The following is a 25,891-nucleotide window of genomic DNA, read 5'->3' as shown; positions in this document are numbered from 1 at the left end:
TTCTTTTCTTTTTCTGATGAGGTTGGCTAAGGGCTTGTCAATTTTCTTTATTCTTTCGAAGAACCAACTGTTGGCCTCATTGGTTGTTTTTTTTTGTATCATTCTCTTAGTCTCCATTGCATTGATTTCTCCTCTGATCTTTATAATTTCCTCCCTTGTATGAGCTTTGGGTTTGTCTTGCTCTTCTTTTTCTAGAAACTTGAGGTTCAGCATCAGGTTGTTTAATTGGACTCGCTCTGTTTTCCTAATATGCATATTCACTGCTATGAATTTCTCTCATAAGACTGCTTTCATTGTGTCCCATAGATTCCGATATGTTTTATTATCATTGTCATTTAATTGAAGGAACTGTCTGATTTCTTCTTTAATTTCCTCTGTGACCCATTGGTTGTTCAGAAGTGTGTTCTTCAATTCCCATGTGTTTATGAATTTTTGCAGTTTCTTTTGCTACTGATCTCCAATTTCATTGTACTATGGTTTGATAATATACAGGGGATAACTTCAATTCCTTTGCACTTACTTAGACATGTTCTGTGAGTGAGTATGAGGTCTATTTTGGAGAGCGACCTATGTGCAGCTGAAAAGAATGTGTATTCTGATTTTATGGGGTGGAACACTCTGTAAACATTTGTTAAGTTCATTTGTTCAAGAGTTCGATTGAGTTCTAGTATTTCATTACTTATTTTTTGTCTAGTTGATCTCTCCATTTGTGACAGTGGAGTATTGAGGTCCCACTACTATTGCATTAGTGCATTTATGACTTTTCATGTCTGTTAGTATTTGTTTTATGTAGTTGGGTGCACTAGTGTTTGGTGCATATATATTTATGATTGTCATCTCTTCCTCTTGGATTGTTCGCTTTACAAGAATGTAGTGTCCTTCTTTGTCTCTCTTAATCAGTGTTGGTTTGAAATCCACTTGATTTGCAAAGAGGATAGCTACTCCTCCTTTTTTTGGGTTCCCGTTTCATGGAGTATTGTTTTCAACCCTTTAACTTTCAGTCTATGAGCTTCTTTTTGAATTAAGTATATTTCTTTTTTTTTCTTTTTTTTGAAATTTAAAGAAAAAATTTATTGAAGATCTGAAAAACAATTCCTAAAAGATTGACTTTTCCAGAAAACTGAAGCTACACAATGCATTGCGTCTATCATGTTAAAATGTGCATTAGACACAAATACAAAAACCGTGAAACAATTCACCATTCTTCAACAATTTGAGCAAAGAGAAAATGCCTAAGGAACAACATGAATGACTTGCAAAGGATGGGCTCTTGAAGCACCATTTAAAAAAAGAAAAGCACAAATGGATAAGCATGTTCAGTTATATACACTGAATTGGACCTTTGGCACTAGGAATCAGAGCATTTTGTCATATAGCATTAACATGTATTATAAAAGTGCATAGTGTCAAAGGAATAGAACCACCAGCATTCAAAAGCAGCTTTGTCAACTAGGCAATAAAACACTACACCGTGTCTCTTTGTTGTCCATCATTGAATATACTGGTAGCAACTTTGAAATGAAAAGGAAAAAGAAAAAAGGAGCTGCAACCCCTTTTATTTTCTCTGTTTAAAATCAAAACAAACATCAACTCTGTTGTACACTAACATCTTCAAAGTACATCATTTGTACAAAAGAAGGACTAGGAACAAAACATATTGACGGAGATCCAAACACGGGTGAGAGCACCTCACACTGCTTTCCGATGGTACTCAGGAGGGGCCACTTCATAATCACTGGCACTAAACAAAGTTGCTGAATTCTTTGCCAGATACTTGTGGAAATCATGAAGATAATTAGTAATAAAGCAAGGCTCTTCTCATCCAGAGGTGTGTAGGCCAACGTAGCTCCAATTCATACAAATAATCTCAGTAGATGTGGTGCTCCGTACACCTGCGACTTGGGTGCATCGGGGTGATCGGCAAGGATCTCAGCGTACTGAGGTCTCTCAAATTTGTAGAGGAGCTGAGTGCCCAGCATCACATTGAAGTATTCTTTTATCCCTGCTAAAACCTCATTAACAGTATACTTCTTATTATCCATATGTCCTCTAGATTTCTTATAATTTGCATAGTCCTCTAGAATGGAATCCACATTCTTCTTGGCAGGAAGGTAAAAGAACTGTTTCTGTCTGGTAATTAAGTCCCAGTCATCAACAAGCCACAGTTGTAGCTCTTCAGGGATCTTTACTTTAACTTCAACTCTGTTCATAAGTGTTTCTTCATTTTCAACAGTAGGATCTACCTGGGCCCTCTTCTTCCAAGGAGGCTGAGATGTCTCACTGGTACTGCCACCATCTCCATTACCTGGGGTTTTTTGTTTGTTCTTTTTTGTTTTCACTTCAACATTTTTCTGTTGCAGACCAGATGTCTTCTTTCCTGGAGCAGCCCCTCTCATCTTTCCCTCTGCATATTGCTCCTGATTGGCTTTTTGAAGTTCTCGCTGTTTCTGTAGATTGATGTCCACATATTTGAGTACTCTGCTTTCTGGAACCCATTCGTCCCAATTTTTATTCCAACCACTGTAATGTATAAAGTATTTTACTTGTTTGTCCTTTATGGCAACCTTTACACACTTTGCTTCATAAAGAAGAGGCCCATGAAAGCACAGTACCCATTTACCCTCCTGGAACTTGGGCTTCGGGTCCTGCTTGGGCACCATTTATAAGTGATTCACGGCCTCCTTCTCCCACCACCCCTGACTACCGCCCCCTACTCTCTACCCAACCCGAGCTCATGTCAGACGCGCCATCTGGCACAGCCGCTCTACATCCTGGGCCCGATTTGCCAGTGCCCGAAAACCTCACAGCGCCGCAACCGTGCAACCGCCACCAGCCAACGGCTGCCCGCCGCGCACGCCTAAGTATATTTCTTGTATGCAGCATATTGTTGGATCTTGCTTCTTGACCCATTCTGCCAGTCTATTTCTTTTGATTGGTGAATTGAGACCAAGAACATTGATGATTATAACTGAAACATATTGACTTATCATTGTCATGACTTTTTGTTTTTGTTAGATTCTGCCCCTTTGCATTTAATTTCTTGTCACACCCGACGGATTCATTCTGCTGTGCTTCCTGGGGTTGGGATCCTTGTTGCCTTTTCCTAGGATATTGTCTAAAATTGGAGTGTTGGTTTGGTATTCTATTTGAAGTTCCTAAGGTGCTCTTTGTCATGAAAGTATCTTATTTCTCCATCAATTTTGAAAGATAATTTTGCAGGGTACATCAATCTGGGTTGGAGGCTGTTTTTCTTTAGGGCTTAGAATACATCACTCCAAGCTCTTCTTGCCTTGAGGATTTGCATTGAGAATTCTGCTGTGATTCTGATGAGCTTTCCTTTGTATGTGATTTATTTATTTTCTCTGACTGCTTGTAGAACTTTGTCCTTCTGTTGGGTTTCTGGAATCTTAACGATTATAGGCCTATGTGTAGATTGATTTTTTTTTTTTTTGATCAAGTCTATTTGGAGGCTCACTTACCTGTATGTCAAGTTCTTTTCCCTTCCTTGGGAAGTTTTCTGCCATCACTTCTGTGAACAGTTTTTTTATGTCATCTGCCCTCTCTCCTGTTTCTTCATTGACTCCGACTAGTCTTAGTTATTCCTCTTTGCATTGTCTGGTCTCTGCATTGTCTGCATTCTCTGCATTGTCTGCTGGATTGATTTCTCATGGTCCCTTACTATTTTTCAGAAATTTTTCTTTTTCTGGTCACTAATTGCAATCTTATCTTCTATATCTGTCCTCACATTGGCTCATTCTGGTGTGTAGAATTTCAATGAGTTTTTAATCTCCTGGACATTTGTTTGTTTGTATTTGTTTCCAATGTTGGGATTCCATCATGTTCCTCATTTCCTCTCAAGATTTATTAATCATGTCTTGCACTATGGGCACAATCTCTGCTGTTATCTGAGAAATTATTTCTGATTTCATTTTTTTCCAGATCCTCTTTTGTTGCCAGTTCAGCAAGTCCAGGTGGTTGAGTATCAGAGTGTTCCATCTTGTTTCCCTTTGGGGTTGCTTTAGGTGATCTGGAATTCTGGTTTTGAGACTTGTTTACATGTCTTCTCATTTTGATGGGGGTGGGGGAGGGTGGGTGGAGGGTGTGTGTGTATGTGTGTGTAGTGCTAGTGCCCATGGTGCTCACCTGCTCTGCGCTGGGACCAGTGCTATGGGCCACCCGGAAGTCTCCTGTGCTTGGAGAGTGGTGCTATGGCAGCCTGGAAGCCTCATCCTCTGCACGGGGAGTGGTGGTGCAGGAGCCCAGAAGCTTCCTCCTCTGGGCCTCGGTGTTTTAATTTTTATTTCTCTAATGGCCAGGGATGTTGAACATTTTTTTCATCTATTTATTGGCCATTTGTTCTTTTTCTTAAAACTGTCTATTCATTTTAATAGCACACTTTTTGATTGAGCCTTTAATTTGGGGAGTCTAATTTTTTTTGAGATCTTTATATATTCTAGATAATAAATAATTAATTCTGTCCAAGAATTAATATATTGCTGGCAAAATACTTTCCCATTCTGTAGGTTGTCTTTTCACTCTGTTGGTTGTTTCCTTTGGTATAGGGAAGGTTTTTACTTGATATAATCTCATTTGTTGATTCTTGATGTTATTTCTTTTACAGCTGGGGTTCTGTTCAGTAAGTCCTTGTCTAAACCTATATCTTCAAGAATTTTATCACCCAGAAAATTGTTTCTGTTTTAATATTTAGATCTTTTCTCTTTTCATTTTAGTACATGGTGAGAAATATGATTCTAACTTCAGTCTTCTGCATGTGGATAGCCAATTTTCCATTTGCTGAAGAAGCTTTCTTTCCTCTCAGATATGTTTTTGACCCCTTTGTCAAAGAACAGATGTATGAATGTACCTGGAATTGTTTTTGTATGCTGTATTCAGCTCCTTTGATCCACATGTATGCTTTTGTACCAGTACTGTGCTGGTTTTTATCACTGTAATTTTGATAAAATAACTTGAAACCTGGGATTGTAATGCTTCCTAGTCTTCTCACCCATGAGTGTGTTTGCTATTCTGGGTCTCTTTAAATTCCGTATGAGTTTTAGGATTGGTTTTTCTAGTTCTGTGAGGAATACTCTTGGTATTTTGATTGGAATTGCAGTAAATCTATATATGAGTTTTGGAAGTATTGTCATTTTGGCAATATTAGTTCTGCCTAGCTAGGAACATGGGTTATCTTTCCATTTTCTGATGTCTTCTTTAATCTCCTTTTTCAGAATACTATTGAGTTTTTTGTTGTTGTTGTTATACTGGTCTTTCATTTCCTTTGTTAGGTTAATTCCTGACTGTTTACTTTTTCTTGAAGCTATTAAGAATTATATTGATTTCCTAATTTGTTTCTCAGTGAGCTTATTATTGGTATACAGGAATACTATTGATTTTCTGTGGTGATTTTGTATCTGGCTACATTGCTGAAATTAGTTAGTAATTCTAGAAATCTTTTGATGGAATTTTTTGGGTCTTCTATGTAAACAGTCAACTCCTCTGCAGATAATGATAACTTGAATTCTTCCTTTCCTATACATATCCTTTTATTCTTTTCTCTTGTTTGACTCCTGGCTAAAGTTTTGAGTACTGTATTGAACAGGACTGGTGCTAGTGGACATTCTTGTCTTGCTTCTAATTTTGGAAGGAAAGCTTTCAGCTTATCCCCATTTGACATATATGAGCAAGAGGTTTATCATATGTGGCTTTTATCATATTGAGATCTTATTTTCTTCAGGGTTTTTTTTTTTGTCATAAATGGATGTTTGACTTTGTCAAAGTCTGTTCTGGGTTTAGATGATTGTATGATTTTTGTTCTTGCTTCTTTTCATGTGATTTACTACCTTTATTGATTTGCATATGTTGAATCATCTTTGAATCCCTGGAATGAAGCCTAGTTGCTCATAATGCATGATCTTCTTGATGTTTGTTGCATTCTGTTTGCCAAAATCTCTTTGAGGAATTTTTTTTTTTTTTTTGTACCAGGGATCGAATTCAGGACCTTGTGCTAGGTGAAGCAGGTGGCAAAACCACTGAGCTAAATCCCAGCCCCACTTTGAGGATTTTTGCATCTGTGTTCATTAAAGAGATTGGCATGCAGTTTACATTTTTCTTTTTTTAAAAATTTTTTTGGAGGGTACCAGGGATCAAACTCAGGACCTTGCATTTGCGAGGCAGGCAATGGCACCACTGAGCTAAATCCCTAGCCCTTCAGTTTTCTTTTTTAATAAAAGGCAAACAATTTACCACTTGAATTTTGAAATATAGAATCAGAGTATTACAATTTGCTTTTTTGGCGGGGCGGGGGAGTCTCCCTTTGTAGTTCAGGCTGGCCCTGAACTCACTGTGTAGCCCAGGCTGGCTTCGAACTTCTGATGATCCTCCTGCCTTAGCCTCCCAAGTGCTGGGACTACAAGCATGCACCACCATGCCCTGCTTACAGTTTGGTATTTTATGTGGATCCTTGTCTTGTTTTGGAGTCAGGATAATGCTAGCTTCCATGAATGACTTGGGAGTACTCCTCTCCTTTCAATTTCATTAAATAGTTTGAGAATCAGCTTCAAACTATCCATATTAGATCTTCCCTGAAGTTCAATGGTGAGTCCATCAGGTCCTCGGCTTTTCTTAGTTGGTAGGTTTTTTATTACTGCTTCAATTTCATTGCTTGTAATTGGATTACTTGGGCTTTTTATATCTTCTTGGTTCAGTAGTTGTCATTCATATATATCCAGAAATCTATCCATTTCTTCTGGATTCTCCAGTTTATTGGAGTACAGGTTTTTGATGTAGTTACTAATAATCTTCTGAATTTCAAGAATCCACTGTGATTTCACATTTTTCATTTCTCATTGCATTAATATGGGTTTTTTATTTTACTTCTTTTTTTGGTAAGACTGGCTAAAATTTTGTCTATTTTGTTTATTTTTTTGAAGTAGAAGTTCTTCAATTCATTGATTCTTTGTATTTTTTGTCTCAATTTTGTTAATCTCTGCTCTAAACTTTATAATATCTTTCCTTGTACTGGCTTTAGATTGGGATTGTTTTTGTTTTTCTAGGACCTTAAGATTGATAATTAGGTTACTTATTTGGGCTTGCTTTGGTTTTTTGATGTGGTTATTCACAGTTGTAAACTTTCCTCTAGGAATGCTTTCACTGTGTCTTTTATGTTCTGGTATGTTGTACTAGCATTATTTGATTCCAGGAACTAATTTCTTCCTTGATTTCTTTTGTGATTGACTAATTGATTATTCAAGAGTGTACTATTGAATTTCTGTGCATTTGCATAATTTCTGTGATTTCTTTTGTCATTGATTTCTAGTTTCATTGTATAATGCTCTGATAATATGCACATGACAATTATTTTGTGTTTACATAAGCATGCTTTATGGGTTGGTATATAGTTGGTTTTTAAAGAATGTTCCATGTGCTGCTGAAAAGAATATATATGCTCTTCTTGGGTAGAGAGTTCATTTGTTCCAAGGTGTTGTTCACTCTGATTTTTTTTTTTTTCTGTTTTGTTTTGTATGGTCTAATCTATTTGTGATAGTGGAATGTTGAGGACCCACTATAATTGTGTTGATCTTTATCTGATCTTTTATGTCCACTAGTGTTTGTTTTATGAACTTGAGTACATCAGTGTTTGGCACATATGTATTCATAGTTGTTATCTCTTTGTGTTAAATTTTTCCCTTAGTGCATATCTAATGGCCTTCTTTGCCTTTTTTGATCAGTTTTGCTTGAAGTCCACTTTGTCTGAAAATAGGATGGCTACTCCTGCTTGTTTTTAGGCTCTTGTTGCATGGAATATTGTTTTCTGTCCTTTCATTTTTAGTCTATGAATTTCTTTTTAGATTACATGTGTTTCTTATGTACACCATACCACTAGGTTTTGTTTTTTCATCCAATTTGCCAATATATATCTTTTAGTTGGGGAGTTGAAATCATTCACTTTGAGAGTTATTACTGAAAGTTACTGACTTCTTATTGTATTATTTTTTTGTTGCTGCTTCCTATTTTTTTTCCATCTGCTTAACTATTCACCCTGCCTGATATGTTCATTGTGTTAGATTGTTTGGCATTGTTGCCTACATTATACCTTTCTAGGATATCCTTGAAAATTTTTTGGAGCACTGGTTTGGTAGTTTCTTAAGGGGCTCATTTACATGGATAGTCTTTATTTCTTCACCAGTTTTGAAAGACAGTTTTGCGGGATATATCAGTCTGGGTTGGAAGCTGTTTTATTCTTGGGCCTGAAACACTTCATGATGTCCTGGCCTTTAAGGCTTGTATTGAGATATCTGCTGTAATTCTAATGGGTTTATCTTGATAAGTGATTTCTTGCTTTTCTCTAACAGCTTTTAAGTTTCTGTCCTTGTGTTGCACTTCTTTTATTTTGATTATTAAACATCATGGAGAAGTTATTTTCTGGTCATGGCCATTTGGGCTCTGTATCCCTTGTTTTCCTGAATGTTAAATTTTATTCTCATACATGGGAAGTTTTCTCCTATTACTTCTTTCTTTTTTTTTCTGCTATTATTTCTGTGAATAAGTTTGTCATGCCATTCTGCTGTCATTTGATTTTTCACTAATTCTAATTAATCTTCAGTTAGTCTTCTTTGTATCATCTAGCAGCTATTTAATCTATTTTTCTTGTTTTTAAAGTATCTCTGAGTATGTGGTCACCTCCATCAGCCCTATCTTCTAGTTTTGACACTTTGTTTTTACATTGGTCACTTCTGTCCATGCTTTCAATAGGATTTTGTTTTTTTAATCTCCTCTATTTTTTTTTTTTTTTTGGTACTGGGGATCCAACTTGGTCCTTGCATTTGTGCAGCAGGCAGCAAAACCACTGAGCTAAATCCCTGGCCCTATCTCCTCTGTTTTTATTTGGTACTTTTCATTGACTTTAGGTCTTTGTTAAACTGGTCCTTTATGTTTTGTACCATTTTGTTTAGCTCAGCTAGCTTTTTATTAGTGTCTTCTGTAAGCTCACTGATTGTTTTGTAGTTATATCATCTTGGAGCATGCAGAGCACCTTACTGATATGTTTTTGGGGGGGGGTTGTTTTCTTTTTTGTCTCTTCTTTTACCGTTTTTTGTAATTCAACTGTTTGATTTTTAATTTTCTCCCTATGTATGGCCTATGGATTAGCTTTGGGAGAGTTCGGAGTTTCTAGAGGCATTGTTTTTCTTGTCTTCTCATGTTGGCTTTCTTTGTGTGTCTTGGCCTTGAAGGTCAATTATTGTGCAAAAACTCTGTTGCTAATATGGAGATCTCTTTAGTTAGTATCTGCTTTCCAGTGATGCACTTTAGGCATAGATACCTATAGGCCTTTGCCTTGGTCCCAGGATCCAGTCATCTCCATTAATTTCATAGGGTAGGGTATAGTATAACTGACCAAGCACCCAGTTCTCAGCAAATGAACTACAGTGTTATCAATGACATAAAGACAAACCAGATAATGGTGCACAGTAAAAATAAATTAATAGCAACATCTCTGCCACCTTGGCAATAACAACAAAATCATCAACAATAAGAGTCAAAGACAAACTGGATATTGACACATGATAACCAATAAAAGCTACCACTATACCACCCTAAAGGAGATCTATAATTAAAATATAGATAAAAAAACATAGCAGATTTTGACACACAGTACATACCTACTAAATGGAATCACTATACCACCATTAACAATAGAAAAGAAGCCAGGCATGGTGGTGCACACCTGTAATCCCAGCGCTTGGGATGCTAAAGCAGGAGGATTGCCATGAGTTCCAGGCCAGCCTGGGCTACATAGTGAGTTCAAGGCCAGCCTGAGCTAATAGGAAGACCCTGTCTCAAAGAAACAAAACAAAACAAAAAAACAACATAGAAGAATTCAATAGTAATAGCATAGTTAACTTAATATCTAAAATTAAGAAAGCCTAGTATTAATACTAGTAGCAATGAAGTAGGTGGGAATGGGACAATGAAAGTTGTAAAATTTGAAAAATTAAAAAGTAAGATGAAAAGAACCAGAAAAGGTGAGAAAAGATGCTATTATGGGCCAGGAATTTGACTCAGTGGCACCACCCATGCCTGACAAGTTCAAGATCCTAAGTTCAAGTCCCAGTACCAAAAAAAAAAATCCTACTAAGGCATAAAGAAATTAATAGCATTATATAAAAAGTAACAGGAAAAAAAACAAAAAGAAAAATCAGAGTGCCAAATAACAGAGAAACCAGAACCCCCTACAAAAAATGAATGGAAAACAAAAGAAATAAATGACTCCAAAATAAAGTTCCTCTGTTTTTCAATGGGTGTTTCTTTTTCAAGGTCTGCAGTATTGCAATCCACCAAATAGAGGGATTCTTAGCTAAGACTTATTTTTTTCCCACACTCACATGTGTCGTGTAAGAATGCCAAATCCTGCCGCACCTTTCCTGCTGGGGATGATTGGTCAGTAGTGTCCACCCTAGTGCTACGCTCAGTCCGGTCACTCCCACTTTCCAGGTCCCTCTGTGTGACCCAACTCACAGCTCTGTCCACTTAGCCTTAGACCCCGTGGGTTTGTGAGGCACAATCACGGCTCCAGAGGCCCCTCTGTTCGTACATCCTGGTTTGTGGCAACCATCCAAACCAAGGCATATCCCTGATCATTGTGCCAGATAGGGAAAGCAAGCAGACCACTGAATTTGATGCCAGCACTTTCTGACACAGCCCTCCATCCCCAGAAGCAGCACCCAGCCGGTCTAGTTTCTCACCTTAGAAGGTGAGACCACCGTCATGACCTTCCTAGACTGAGCTTAAACTTCTCATGGGGGTCTGTATCTCACCCACACCCTCTCCTCAACTGTCCCTTGTGCCCATCTCCCACTCAGTCATTCTGGTAGGCTGGCACCTGAAATCCTGAGGTAGAGTTGTTCTGTGGTTGCTCAATCTTTAATAATTAATCCCTTCCCAAAATGGCTCCTGATTAAACACTGCCCTGGATTTCTTCTCCACCTCTGACTTGCCATTCAGATGTAGTCACTTTCAGAGTAAAACCCCATGCTGTTTTTGCATTTTACAATATCTGTGGGCTTTTCTTGGGGCTAGTGGGCCAGCCTGTTCTGTTGTTTCTCCCTAGGGTTTCTGGCTTTCTCTGAACTTACCTTGTGTCAGCAGAGATAGAGCCCCCTCCCAGGGGAGGGGGAGGGGGTGCTTCATTCTTTTTTTGCATTGTGTTCTGTTTCTCCAGCTTTGCTGGTTTCTTGTTTTTCTGTCCACTTCTGTCCAGTTCCCAGAGATCTACTTTTGTCTCCATCAAGTTGTTTTCCAGGTGTCTCAATTCCAGGTCAAAGGGAAGCTGTATATGTCGACAGATTTCTATTCTGCCATTTTTAATCCCTGCATTGACCCATTTAGAAAGTAACAAAACTTTTGTGGCTTGAACCTTCCTGTTTATAATATTGGTGCAATTTAAACATGTACATGTTATTAGCACCAAATGAGAGGAATTTGGAGAGATTGAGTTATCATATGAAGATGTACTATTACACAACAACCAAATCCTGCATAAAAGCTAATGTATCATTTCAGTGCTATGTACGTTCTTTAGATAGAAGTAAAATTTCAGAAGGAAGGGGGAAAAAAGACTTGGAGTGAAAATAAAGCACAAGTAGTAAACATGTAACAAGTGGGGTTGTCTTAATGACAAATGAAAATAATTCAGAAATAAATAAATAAATGTGGGCTAATATCAAGGTAGAACAGCTATCAGCATATACTCACTTTTGTTTTCTTTCTTTCTCATTTTGTTTAGAGTATGTCAATAAACACATACAGAAATAAACTATATATGAGTGATAGTACAAATGACAAATTAAAGATTTATACCCCCCCCAAAGATTACAGATATTGAACTTGGCTCATGTGAAGTATATAAGAGCAAATAGGAAATGTTTAATGAAATAACTAAGCATATTTGAATTTACAGAAGTAGAAAATATTATTGTTGAAATGAAAAAGAAATCCTTGATGAATATATTATGTAGTCAGGAGCACAGAAATTATTCTGGTTGTTTTAATCAAAAATTTTAATACAAGGAATTGATTACAAGGGTTACTAAAGAAGCAGAAATTTTAAAATACTGAAGAACTCTCAAAACAAATAAAAAAGGAAAAAGATGATATCCAGATCTGAAAAGCCAGTAACATTCCTTAATTGGAGCCCACAAACCCATATCCTGAGATGCCATTTCTGTCAGTTTTAGATCAACCAGAACTAGAATTACAGAAAAGTTACTACCTCTTCAAAAGCTGATGGAGTCCAGAATCACCTTATCCCTTCTGTCAAACAGCAACACTTTATTTGTGGTCCTTTACCACTTCCTCTTCTTGGCAAAATTGATCAGGAAACTTGTCCGGAGAGCCAGGCATTTGCAGCTCCCCAGCTCCCTACAATATATAATAGAGAATGGAAAAGTAAAAATGGGTCTTTAAACTTAAACAGACAAATGTTTGGCAGAATGGGTTAAAAGGCAGTTAATACACAGGTGAAGACATAATCAATGGATCAAGAGATGTTTTAAAATAAAACAATACACCATGGAAAAATAAATGCGTGAATGAAAAGTAATTTTAAACTAAATGTGAAATTCTGAAACTAAACCAATACTTCCAAAGACAAAATAGAGAAAATGGTGGACAGGCACTATTTAAAGAGCTAATGGCTGATAATTTTCCAGAAGTGGTAAACAGGTGTAGTATAGTGGAAGCAAAGTATATAAAAAAGAAAAACAAAAGAAATCTATACATTAAAGTGGTGGAGCTAAACTGCAGGCCGTCAGAGGCAAGGAAAGGTACTAAAAATCAACTTGAGGAGAAAAAACACCGATCTCCTGAAAAGAAACTGTGAGGTGGACAGCCAACTTCTCAACAGCCACAACAGAAGCTAGAAAAATAATCAAACATTTTCTTGTTTGAAATGTTTTTCTTTGTAATTAACATATGATTGTGCATATTTATGAACCACAGTGTAATATTTCAATACATGTATGCAATATGTACTTAAATCAGGATAATTAATATTTCCATGTCCTTACATTTCTTTATGTTTAGTGCCTTCAAGCTCTACTTTTCTAGTTTGTCATAAAATGTATAATAGGTTATTATAAACTACAGTCACCTCACTGTGCTGTACAGTGCTAGAAATTTTTCCTACGCCTAAATGTGTTTTGGGATCCATTATCTGAACTCTCTTTCCCTCTAACCAGGATCCTGCCCTTCCTAGCCACTAGTAATTACTAATCTACTGTTCTCTTTTGAAAAGAACTTCCACGTGTAAGACAGAATATATGGTTTTTGTTTTTCTGTGTTTGGCTTATTTCACATAATAAAACATCTTCCAATTCAATCTCTTTTGCCACAAATGACAGAATTCTATTCTTTTGTGTATACACACTGTATTTTCTTCATACATCACTGAACATCTGGGTTGATTCCATATCCTGGCTTTTGTGAATAGTGCTGGAATAAACGTAGGAGTACAGATATATTTTTGACATGCTTTTTTGATTTCCTTCTGATGTATGCCAGAAATAGGATAAGTAGATAATGTATTTCCATATTGATTTCCATAATGGCTGTACTAATTTACAATCCCACCAACACTATATGAGAATTCCGTTTTTGGTACATTCTTTCAGCATTTGTCATTTTTATTTTTTGTTTTGTTTTGGGTTTTTTGTGTGGTTTTTTTGGTACTGGGGATTGAACTCAGGTCCTTACGCTTGTGAGGCAGACAATGGAACCACTGAGCTAAATCCCCAGCCCTGTTATTTTTATTTCTTGATGATAGCCATCTTGACTGAGGTAAAATCATCTCATTGTGGTTTTGATTTGCATTTCTAGTAATGCTGAAGCATTATTTTTTATATACTTATTGGCCATTTATATTTTTTGTGAAATGTCTAGTAGGATCATCTGCCCATTTTTAATTGCATTATTTGAGATTTTTGTCCTTTTGTTATTTAGTTCCTTATATTATCTGGATATTAATCCTTCATCACCTGAATAGTTTGCAGATATTTTCCCCCATTCCATAGCTATCTCTTCACTGTTGATCATTTCTTTTGCTGTATAGAAACATTTTGAGTTTCAAGTAAACTCATCTGTCTATTTTTGCTGTTGTTGCCATGCTTTTTAGGTCTTATCCAAAAAAAATCACAGTATGTACCAGTGTCTTGAAGTACAGATATTCCTTGTCTAACAACCTACAGTACCTGTTTAACAACTGTTTAGACTTAGGACTGAAGTGTGCTGTTCAGGCTTAAACCCACTATTTATTTAGATTTATGACCCGCTGCTCAGACTTAACGACCTGTCCCCTTTTTTGTACAGTTCTGTACATCTTGTTTACTGAGCCTCAATGTCTTTTTTTGTACAATACACCTTGTTTATGCATTACTATAATTTTTGCTGACTGTACAGTATAGTACTATAGTTTTATGTTCTCTTATACTTAGAATGTAGGAGTTATGCAAATAAAAGCAAAGTCATCAAGTTGGAGTTTCCTTTGACTGTTTCTTTGTTCTGAATATTGTAATGTATGTACTCTATACAATTCCTCATTTAGTAACCAATTCAATGAACACAGGACCATAGTCAATCATTAAATGAGGGATGTCTATATGTCCTGTTTTCTTCTAGTGGTTTCATAGTTTAGGGCCTTACATTTAGATTTGATCCATTTTGAGTTTATCGTTTATATAGTAAATGATAAGACTCACATTTCATTTTTCTCCATATAGATAACCAGTTTTCTAGCACCACTTACTGAAGCTATCCTTTCTCTGTTATGTATTGTTAATACCTTTGGTCAGTTTGCTGTACATTTGTGGACATATTTCTGGGTTTTATATTTTGTTCCGTTGGTCTGAGTGTTGATTTTGATGCCAGTATCACGCTTTCTTAGCTACTGAAGCCCTGCAGTATATCTCTTTTTTTTTGCATTGTGCATCTTTATTTCAGTTAAGAAAATCATCATTCCAGATAAAAATAATTCTCTCCTTACAACATCTGCACACATTTCTAACACTCACTCAGTAAATTATCATTGCAGTTCTTCCCCCCCCCATTAAGTTTATTGGTACATTTTAGGTATAAAATACAGTTACATTCATCATTGGGATCTTGTACCATTACATGAGTATCTTGGTTCTTATTTTTTTCCCCTTCCCTTGCCCTCCCTTACCCCCTCCACCCTTCCCTATTTGCAAAGGCTTTGCTTCCATTTTTTTCCTTTTCTCATATTTTTTCTTTTCCCCTTTTTTCCTTTCCTCTACCTCTCCCACTTCCCCTGCTCCTTTAGACCTTTTCTTCCTGTTACACAATATCAATTATACATTTTTAAAATTACAATATCAAGATCTACCACAGATTTTACAGAATTTAAAAGGATATAGAAAGCATATTACAGAAATCTTTTTTGAAATAAATTTGACAACTTCTAAGAAGTACCTTGGAAGACAAATTAATGAAACTAACTCTGGAGGAAATATAGAATTTGAATAGCACCTATTAAAGAAAGTATATTCCTAGCTTGAAAACCTACCTATATGACAACAGCAGGCTCATAAACATTTTAACTGATAAATTATATCAAACAATTAAAGCACAAAAAAAGGAACACTTCTCCCCTCATTTTAGGAAATCAACATTGTGCTAATCCTAAAACTGGATAAAAATAATAGAAGAAAAAAGTATGAACATAGATAGAAATTTGTTTAACAAAACAAACTCTTAGAAGTCAGATCTGGCAGTATGTAGTAAGTGGTTTTGTTGTAGGGATGGCAGTGTTGGTTCAGCATTGGTAGATCCACCCCCCAAAAGTCATCATTTTAACAGAGGAAAGGAGAAAGCCACATGATCCTGTCACTAGTTGGAGAAAAAGTATTGGAGTAAATTCTACAGCTGTTCATGGTAAAAGCTATCAGGAGACTAGAAGTAGAACAGAACCTTCTCAACAGATTAAAGACATGTACTCCATACTTCCAGCGAGAACCCCTTATATGAATGGAGAAGATATAATGCTTTCTCCTTAAGGTGGGGAACAAGGGCAGATATGCTTACTCTTTATCTGTCCATTAAACTTTGAAACCTAGGCCCCAACAAAATAGTCTGGCAATAAAATGACACAATTAGGAAAGGATTGGAAAGGTAGAAACAAAATCTTTACATGTAGATGAAATGATCATCTACAGAGAAAATACTAAGAAATCTCTAGGAGCCCCTAGAACTTGTATTAGAATTTATCAGGATTAGAAAACACAAGGTATATATAAAAATTCAGGTCTGTGTATACTTGCTATAAATGAAGAACTGGATGTGGAAATTTAAAAGTTATGTAAGAGTACAAAGGACCTAGAAAAGTTAAAGAAAACAAAAAAACACAAACAGTGTTGGAGGACGTTTAGTACCTAATTTTAAGACTTCTTCTAAAGCTACAATAATCAAGGCAGTGTTGGTGTAAGGAAAGACATATAGATCATTTGAATAAAACAGAGAATCTAGAAATAGAACCACACATATATGGTCCACTGAGTTTTGAAAGATTATTTAACATTAGCATTTTATAGAATATAAACTCAATTCAAGAGCCAAGGAAGAAACAGTGTTTTCAGCAAACGACACTAGAACACCTGGTATCTGTATATAAAAAATTAACCTCAACCCTTTATCTCCATACATGAAAATAACTTGAAGGGATCTATGAACCTAAATATGAAAGCCTGAAAGTATAAAACTTTAGGAAAAAATTATAAAGGAAAATGTTTATGAATTCAGGGTAGGCAAGAACTACCTAGGATACAAAAGACATGAGGTATAAAAGAAAAAAATGGATAAATGAGATTCCATCAAAATTTAGAACTTTAAATGACATCATTAAAATGAAAAGTAGTCCTTAAACAGACCATATTTACAATGCATATAACCTATGAGCAGAATATATAAAGAATTCTTAGAGCTCATTAATAGACAACCCAATTAAAAAAGTAGACATAAGAAAATGATAAATAGCCAGTATAGCACAAGGAAAGGTGTGCAACTCTAGAATCAGAAAAATACTAATCAGTACAATAACAAGACTGAATTATACACTCATTAGGGAGATGAAGTTAAAAGTTTTAAAAGCCTTGTCATGACTTTTTCTTTTTGTTGGATTCTCCCCCTTTGTGTTTAATTTGTCACACCCAATGGATTCATTCTGCTGGGTTTCCTGGGGTTGTGATCCTCATTGTCTTTTCCTAGGGTATCGTCTAAAATATTTTGGAGTGCCGGTTTGATATTCATGAAGTTCCTGAGGTGCTCTTTATCATGAAAGTATCTTATTTCTCCATCAATTTTGAAAGATAGTTTTGCAGGGTACATCAATCTGGGTTGGAGGCTGTTTTCCTTTAGGGCTTGAAATATATCACTCCAAGCTCTTCTTGCCTTGAGTGTTTGCATTGAGAAGTCTGCTGTGATTCTGATGGGCTTTCCTTTGTATGTGATTTGTTTCTTTTCTCTCACTGCTTGTAAAATTTTGTTCTTCTGTTGGATTTCTGGAATCCTAACTATTATATGCCTATGCGTAGCTTTTTTTTGATCAGGGCTAGCTGGAGTCCTATATGCCTCACTTATCTGTATGTCAAGCTCTTTTCCCCTCCTTGGGAAGTTTTCTGCCATCACTTCTGTGAAGAGTTTTTTTATGTCATCTGCACTCTCCAATTTCTTCATTGACTCCAATCAGTCTTATGTTATTCTTCTTTGCATCGTCTAGCAGCTGCTGGATTGATTTCTCGTGTTCCTTTACAATTTTAAAGCAATTTTTCTTTTCTTGGTCACTAATTGCAATCTTTTCTTCTTTATCTGAAATTCGGTCCTCACATTGGTTCATTCTGCTGTGCAGACTTTTGATGGAGTTTTTAATCTCCTGGAAATCTGTTTGCATCTGTTTTATGGATTCCATTTGTTTCCTATGTTGGGATTCCATCATGTTCCTCAGATCCTCTGGTTTTTTATCTGTGTCCTCTCTCGTTTTATTAATCATGTCTTGCACCATGAGCACAATCTTTGCTGTTATCTGAGTAATTATTTCTGAGTTTATTTTTCCCAGATCCTCTTTTGTGTCCAGTTCAGAGAGTCCAGGTGGTTGAGTATCAGATTGTTCCATCTCATTTCCCTTTGGGGTTGCTGTAGGTGATCTGGAAGTCTGTTTTTGAGGCTTGTTTACATGTCTTCTCATTTCCATGGTGGGGGGAGGGGGGGTGCTTCTGGTGCCCACGTGGCTCACCTTCCCTGTCCTAGGAGCTTGGGATGGCAGCGAGGGAGCTTCTTTCCGGGCGCTTTGACCGGCTCAGCTTCTCTGCCCTAGGAGCTTGGGATGGCGGTGGGGGAGCTTCCTTCCGGGTGCTGGACCACCTCAGCTTCTCTGCCCTAGGAGCTTGGGATGGTGGCGGGGGAGCTTCCTTCCAGTTGCTGGACTGGCTCAGCTTCTCTGCTCCCCTGCAGTGTATCTTAATGATCAGATGTTATTATGCCTTTAGGTATATTCTTTTTGTTCAAGATTGCTTTGGCTATTGAGAGTCTTTTCTGCTTCCATGTAAATTGTAGTGTTCTTTAAAATTTTTGTGAACAATATAATTGGTATTTTGATAGGGATCTGTAAATCAATGTAAGTAATATAGACATTTTAATAATACTCATTCTTCAATTCATATACATGGGAGGTCTTTCATTTTATGTGTTTCATCCATTTCTTTTATCAGTGTTTTCTAATTTCATCATAGAGGTCTTCCACTTCCTTTGTTAAATTTATTTCTTAGATTGTTTTTTTTTGTCAGCTACTGTGAATGCATTACTTTAATGATTTCTTTCTCAGTGTTTGTTATTGATATATAACAATGCTACCTATATTTAAATGTACATTTTTGTACCCTGAAACTTTATTGAGTTTATCAGTTCTAATGGTCTTTTGCTAGTTTTAAGGTTTTTTTCTATGTGTAGAGTCATATTTTCTGCAAACAGGAATAATTTGATTTTCTCCCTTCCCATTCTATGCATCTTATTTTTTTGTCTTTCCTAATTTTTCTGGCTAGGACTTCTAGTACTATGTTGAATAAGAGTAATGAAAGACTTATTCCATATCTTAGAGGAAATGATTTCACCTTTTCACTGTTCAGTATGATGTTCAGTATGGGTTGCCATAGGCAAGCTTTATTATATTAAGGTGTGTTCCTTCTGTTCTGGATTTGTTCAGAGTTGTTTGTCATCATGAATTGATGTTGAATTTTATTAATTTTTTCTACATCTATTTAGTCCTTCATTCTGCTAATATAATGTATTATGTTCAATGATTTGTATATGTTATACCATCCTTGCACCCTTGAGATAATTCCACTTGTTTGTGGTGAACAGTCCTTTTGATATGGTATTGGGTGCAGTTTGCTAGTATCTTATTGAGAATGTTTGCATATATGTTCATCAGGGATATTAGTATATAGTTTTCTTTTTTGTTGTGTCTTCCTCTGGTTTTGTTATGAGGGTGTTGCTGGCTTCATAAAATGAGTTTGCAAGAGTTCCCTGCTTTTCAATTTCTAGAATACTTTTAAGAATTGGTGGTAGTTCTACTTTGAAAATTTGGTAGAATCCAACAGAGAAGTCATCCAGTTTTGGGCTCTTGTTTTTTGGAAGATTTTTTATTATTGAATCAATCTCATTATTCATTATTGGCCTGGTCAGGTTTTCTATATCTTCATGGTTCAGTTTCAAGAGGTGATACGTGTCCCAAAAGTTATCCATTTCTTCTGGGTTTTACAACTTGTTGGTATATTGTTGTTTATACTAGTTCCTAATGATTCTTTGTGTTTCTTTGGCATCCATTTTAATGTTTCCTGTATCATTTGTGGTTTTTTGTTTACTTGAGTATTCTTTCTTCTCTTATTTGTTCTTGGTTAGTCTAGCTAAAGGTTTGTCACTTTTCTTTATCTTACAAAAAACCCTCTTCATTTCATTGATCATTTTTTTGGTCTCTATTTCTGTTATGATCTTTATTATTTTTTTTCCTTCTGAAAAATTCATTTTTGATTTTCCTTTTCTAGTTCCTTGAAATCCATTGTCAATTTCTTTATTTAAAATCTAATTTTTAAGTAGTTTCTTATCATATAAACTTCACTCTTTGTGCACCTTTTGCTGTATCCCATAAGTTTTGTTATGTTGTTTTTTCATTTTAATTTGTTCTCAAGAAATTTTTAAATTTCTCATTTGATTTCTTTGATGACCAGTAGCATGTTATTTGGTTTCTAGGTATTTGCACAAGTTTCAAAGTTTCTTTTGTTTTTTACTTCTAGTTTTGTTCCATTTGGTCAGAGAAGGTGCATGCTATGATTTTGATTTTTTGAATTGAGGTTTCTTTTAGCCTATCTTATGCTCCATCCTGGGGGCTTTTCCATCTACTAATTAGAAGAATGTATATACTCCTCCAACTGATAGATGAAATGTCCTATAAATGTCTATTAGGTCCATTTGGTCTACTGTATAGTTTAGCTCCATTATTTCTATGTGGGTTTGTTTGTTTGCTTGTTTGTAGAGTGTGTGGTCTAGATGATCTGTCCATTGATGAAAATCAGATGTTGAGTCCTCAAATCTTATTTTGTTGATGCCTCTTTCTTTAGATCTAATGTTTGCTTTATAAAGTTCAGTGCTCTGGCATTAGGTGCATATACATTTACAATTGTTACATCTTGTTGATTTGATCCTTTGGTTTATAACAAAGACTATTACATTTAATATAAGTATAGCTACTCCTGTCTATTTTTTGTAAGAACATCTTTTTCCCTGCTTTAACTTCTTTTCCTGTATGCCTTTACTAGTGAAATGCATTTCCTGAAGGCAACATACCCCATGCATCTTTGTTTTTTAACCTTCTTAGCAAATATATATGTGTGTGTGTGTGTGTGTGTGTGTGTGTATTTTTTTTTTTTTTGAGACAGGGTCTCAATATGTATCTCAGACTGGCCTTGAACTCACAGATCCCCCTGCCTCAGCCTCTGGAGTGCTAGGATTACAGGTGTGCTCCACCACGCCTGGCCACAAGTCTATATCTTTTGATTGGGGAATTTAATTTAGTTATATTAAAGGTTATTATTGATTTGTAAGGACATATTCCTGTCATTTTATTTCCTTTCTTCTATTTTTTTAATATCCTTTGTTCTTTTCTTTGTTGTTCATCTTTATTTTTTGGTTGTTGTCTGTATTGGTGAGTTTTAATGCTTTTCAATTTCTCTCCTGTATATCTGCCCTTCTAGTGGGTTTTATATTTTTGTATGTCTTCATGATGGTATTTACCTTTTATTCCTAGATATATGATTCCCTTAAGTATTTTTTGCAAGGCCAATATGGTGGTGATGAATTCTTCAGTTTTTACTTGTCTTAGAAAGTCTTCATTTCTCCTTCATTTCTGAAGGATAACTTTTCTGGGTATAATGCTCTTCAATGGATTTTTTTCCTTTTAGAACTTTGAATATGGCATCCCTTCCAGTGTGTAATATTTCTACTGAGAAATCTGTTATTAATCTAATGGGGTTATTCTTAAATTCTAATACTTTCCCTTTTTTTCTGTTTTTGGAATTCTCTTTTTATTCCAGACTTTTGACGGTTTGGCTATGATATGCTGCAGCTAGGACTTTTTTGGTCAAATCTATGTGGGTTCCTTTAGACCTCTAGGACTTAGATGTTCATATCTTTCCTAAGATTGGGGAATTTTTCAGCTATTGTTTCATCAAATAGGACTTCTATGTCTTTTCCCTTTTGTCTCCTGGAACCATCACAGTTCAAAAATTTATTCATTTTATTCATTTAACGGTGTCTCCAAAGTATCAGAGACTTTATTCACTTTCTTTTCTTTTTTTTTTTTTTTGCTTTCTTATTTTTTGTTCTAACTGGGTTATTTCAAAGATTTGTCTTCAAGTTTAGAAATTGTTCTGTTTGACCTAGTTTTAAACTAGTTTGTTGTTAAGACTCTCAACTGTGTGCTTTAGTTGAGTTATTCAGTTACAAGATTTGTTTGGCTTTTTTTCTTTTTCTTTTCTTTTTTCATAAATTTTATTTTATCCCATTCCCCCCCTTCAAGGCCCCCCCATGTACAAAAGCTTTGTTTCCATTTTTTCCTTCTATTTTCACTTTGGCATTTTTTCATGATCTCTATCTTTACCAAATTTCTCACTCATATCATGAATTGTTTCCCTAATTTCATTGAATTGTCTGTATAGTCTCATATCTTATTGAGTTTCTTTTAAAATCATTCTTTTGAGTTCTTTTTCAGGCATTTCACCAATATCCATTTATTTCAGGTATGTTACTAAAGCATTATAATGTTCCTTTGGAGGTATCACTTTAGCTTGCTGGTTCTGATTTTCTGTGTCCCTCTGTTGATATATGCCAGTGGTGGTGAACCTATGGCACCTATCCCACAGCAGGCTGTTCATATCATTGAAAGCTGTAAAAGGTTCACCATCACTGATATATGCCCATAGCAGATCACTTGTCTCTACCAGTTTCATATGGAATGAAAGGGGGATCATCATAAAAGAATATCTTCCTGAAGATATGTTGCACAGTGTCAGTTTGGTAGGCCATGTTGGCTTGTTTCCAGTTGGGTACCCTAGTGCAGTCTTCAGATCATTTCTTCATTTGAAATTGATGGCTGTGAGTGCGGTGCTTGTCAGCATGCACTTGGAAAGTCCATCTAGCTCCACAGGCCATGGGACTATGCAGACATTCCACCAGCCCAGGCAGGCAGTTGTATACACAGCAGGTAGGGGTAGGATGCTCAGTATATGATCAGTTCAGTAGGTTCAGCCAGGTAGGGTGCAGTGTGCATACATGGCAGCAGGGGTGCACTTTTCAGTCTCTATGGACTGCACAGTGATGGGGTCACTTCAGCATTCCTGGGTAGGTATAGGATGGTGCATTTTTTAGCAGTAACAGGGTATTAGTCAGTCTCTAGGGGCCACATAATAGCAAGGCTACTCCAGTGCTCCTTAAGCAGGTGAGGTACAGCCTGCATGGTAGCAGACGAAGGACATCTGTGCAGTATAGAGCACACCTGTCAGATCACAGGTAAGATCATTCTAGCATACTTGAGCATAATATAGCACAGCTCTGTCATCTATGTCTGCCAACCGCAGGCTTTGTAGAGATGAAGCTGCTTCAGTGTGCCAGGAATGTGAGTCTCACAGGGCATTCAGTGTAAGGCATAGTTGGGTTTGATCTCAAAATAGAGCCCTGCAGTAGTATCTGGGTTGAGAGAGGATACTATGTGAACTGTGCCTGCTCAAGGGGAAGTACAGTGGTGCACCCTACCCAAATGGGCTTGAGAGCTTCAAGAGCTGCTGAATTCAGCAGTGCCCAGGGTACCAGTGTGAGCTGTTAGGGGTCTCCCCTTCACCTGTTTTCATTTTGTGAGAGGACCTTCTTGGATTCAAACTGATCTGAGCAGGGGTAGTCAATGCAGCCATTTTATTCCTATCTTTAACAAATTGTGTGGTGTGTGGATCTTCCAGAATTTCTCCATTGTTTCTACACTGTATCCCAGGGTTCTTTCCTGAATATTATTATAACAGAATAGCAGCTGTTTGTTTTTCAGGTTTTTGTTATTGTATTGGGAGGGGATATGTGTGGTATTGGAGATTAAACCCAGTATCTTTGCACTAAGCTACCTGAACCCTATCCCTAATCCTAACCCTAATCCCCAGCACATTTTTTACTTTTTATTATGAGACAGGGTCTTAGTAAGTCACTGAGTTGCCCAGAGTGGGCTTATATTTGTGATCCTGCTGTCCGAGATTACAGGCATATGTCACCAGACCTGGCTTGTTTTTCATTTTTGATCTGTCTTTGTGGGAGAGAGAAGCACATTTGGTGCCTCTACTCAGCAGTCTTTCCAGAAGCCTCTCTCCTTCATCTTCCAGAACAGTATTTTCAAGTGCTGAGAGGAAATAGTTGTCAACATGAAACTAGCCACCTAGTAAGACTTTCTTTCACGACAAGGTCGGGGGGCGGGGCGGGGGGGAAGCAAACCAAAATCAGAGTTTGCCACTGACAAACAGAAATTAATGGAACTTCTAAAAGGAAACAATTGTGAAAAAATTAAGTAAAATGACAGAAAAAGGGAAACAATGTCAAAAGCAAAGTCTGAGATACTAGAAGGAATGATGAGTGAAAAAATTGCAAATGTGGCTGGGCATGGCAGTGCATGCCTGTAATCCCAGTACTTAGGGAGGCTAAGGCAGAAAGGTTGCAAATTCAATGAGACCGTATCTTAAAAAAAAAAAAAAAAAGCAAAGCTCAGTGGTAGAACACCCATGAGTTCAGTTGCCCAGTATTACAGTCAATCAATCAATCAATTGACAAATATGAGTAAATTCTATAAAGCCTGTATAAAATTCTATTACTATTGCCACTAATAGGTATTATTATATGTATTTTCAAAGGTTTACAAAAAAGGACAAAATAAAATATTACTGTATGAAAAGCATGGTATTGTTAAAGGATTATCAATACACATAGTAAAATTGCCAGTTTAACCCACTAAAAGATTACAGAAAGAATGTATGGTACCCAAACCAATTTAGGGAGAAAATGGGGTAAGTTTTAAACAAATAAAAACTATACCTGTCAATTTTAAGACAATAAAGAAGGGTTTTTCTTTTGTTTTGTGTTGTGGTGTAATGTTTATGATGCTGGGGATTGAACCCAGGGCCTGGAGATGCTAGGAAAGTATTTTACCACTGAGCTACACCCCTAGCCTGGGAGTGTTTTTAAGAGTGGAAATGAGATAAGTAAGAAGCAAAAGGTAAACTATTTGAAACAAGTCCAAATACATTAGTAGGTACAATCAGTAACACTTCGAAAACATGAAAAAGTTAAAAATAAAAAGTAAAAAGTTATGCCAGCCAAAGACCAATCAAACAAAACTTGGGCCATCAGTGTTATTGTGACAAGCATGATTAGAATAGGGAAGTCATTGGGTCATAATGAAAAGTTCAATTTACCAGGAAGATACGATTGAGCCTCAAACCCTTCCAATAGTCTCAAAATATATAAAATTAAAGAAATCAACAAATTTGGTATCATAATAAAATTTAATATACATTTGTCTATGCAGAACCTAGCAATGACTATGCATTCTCAAGTGATTAACCGTTTAGAAAAATTGGGCCCATCTTACACAAAGTTTCAGTAAATTTCAAAGAACTATTGTCATGTAGACCATATTCTCTGACAAATAAATAAAAATCAATAACAAAAAGATAATTTTTTTTCTAGGAGAGAAACCAGACTATTCAAATTCTTCTCTTTTTTTTTACTGATTTATTTATTTTCCTTTTTTTAATCATACATGCACATAACATACTTTGAGCCTTTTCACTTCCCCTCCCATCACAGCCCTCACCCTTCCCTTTCACATTTCAGAGAGAATTTAATATGTATGTTTTCCTCATATCCATCCCCCTGTTTTAAAAAAGGTTGTACATGTGAGGAAAAAATTAAAAGACATTTGAATAACTCATGAACCGGAAAAGAAGTATTTCTAGCTTTACAAAACTAAACATAAGAAATTTCTCAGATATGTAGTTCATACTAGAAAAGGAAAGAGGGTGAAAAATTAAAGACTTAGGCTTTCGATTTAATATTAGAAAATGAATAACGGCTCTAATTTTGAAAAAGAAAGAAATAATAAAGACAGAAATTAATGAAGTGAAAGCATACATTCAGTAGATGGGATGGTCAATAAGACTGGAAATTGGCTGATTGAAAGACCTGTAAAATAGAGAAACCTCTGGAAGTTAAAGAGAAAAGAGCAGAAGTAAGTAATATTATGTGTTTA

At 36.2% G+C, this 25,891-nt stretch overlaps 1 protein-coding gene and 1 pseudogene across 33 annotated transcripts in view; one reads left to right on the top strand and one right to left on the bottom strand.

The window, feature by feature from the left end:
• The window catches only part of Mbd5 (methyl-CpG binding domain protein 5), a 437,449-nt gene that overhangs the window by 311,358 nt on the left and 100,200 nt on the right, over positions 1-25,891 (top strand). The gene's annotated exons all lie outside the window — the stretch shown is intronic.
• LOC147828427 (mortality factor 4-like protein 1 pseudogene) lies at positions 1,670-2,675 on the bottom strand (annotated as a pseudogene).

The sequence above is a fragment of the Heterocephalus glaber genome, unplaced genomic scaffold (genome assembly GCF_053883595.1).
Source record: "Heterocephalus glaber isolate CG9 unplaced genomic scaffold, H.glaber_assembly_v1.0 deba00001097, whole genome shotgun sequence".
NCBI lineage: Eukaryota > Metazoa > Chordata > Mammalia > Rodentia > Bathyergidae > Heterocephalus > Heterocephalus glaber.
This window is presented reverse-complemented; position numbering and strand designations above follow the sequence as displayed.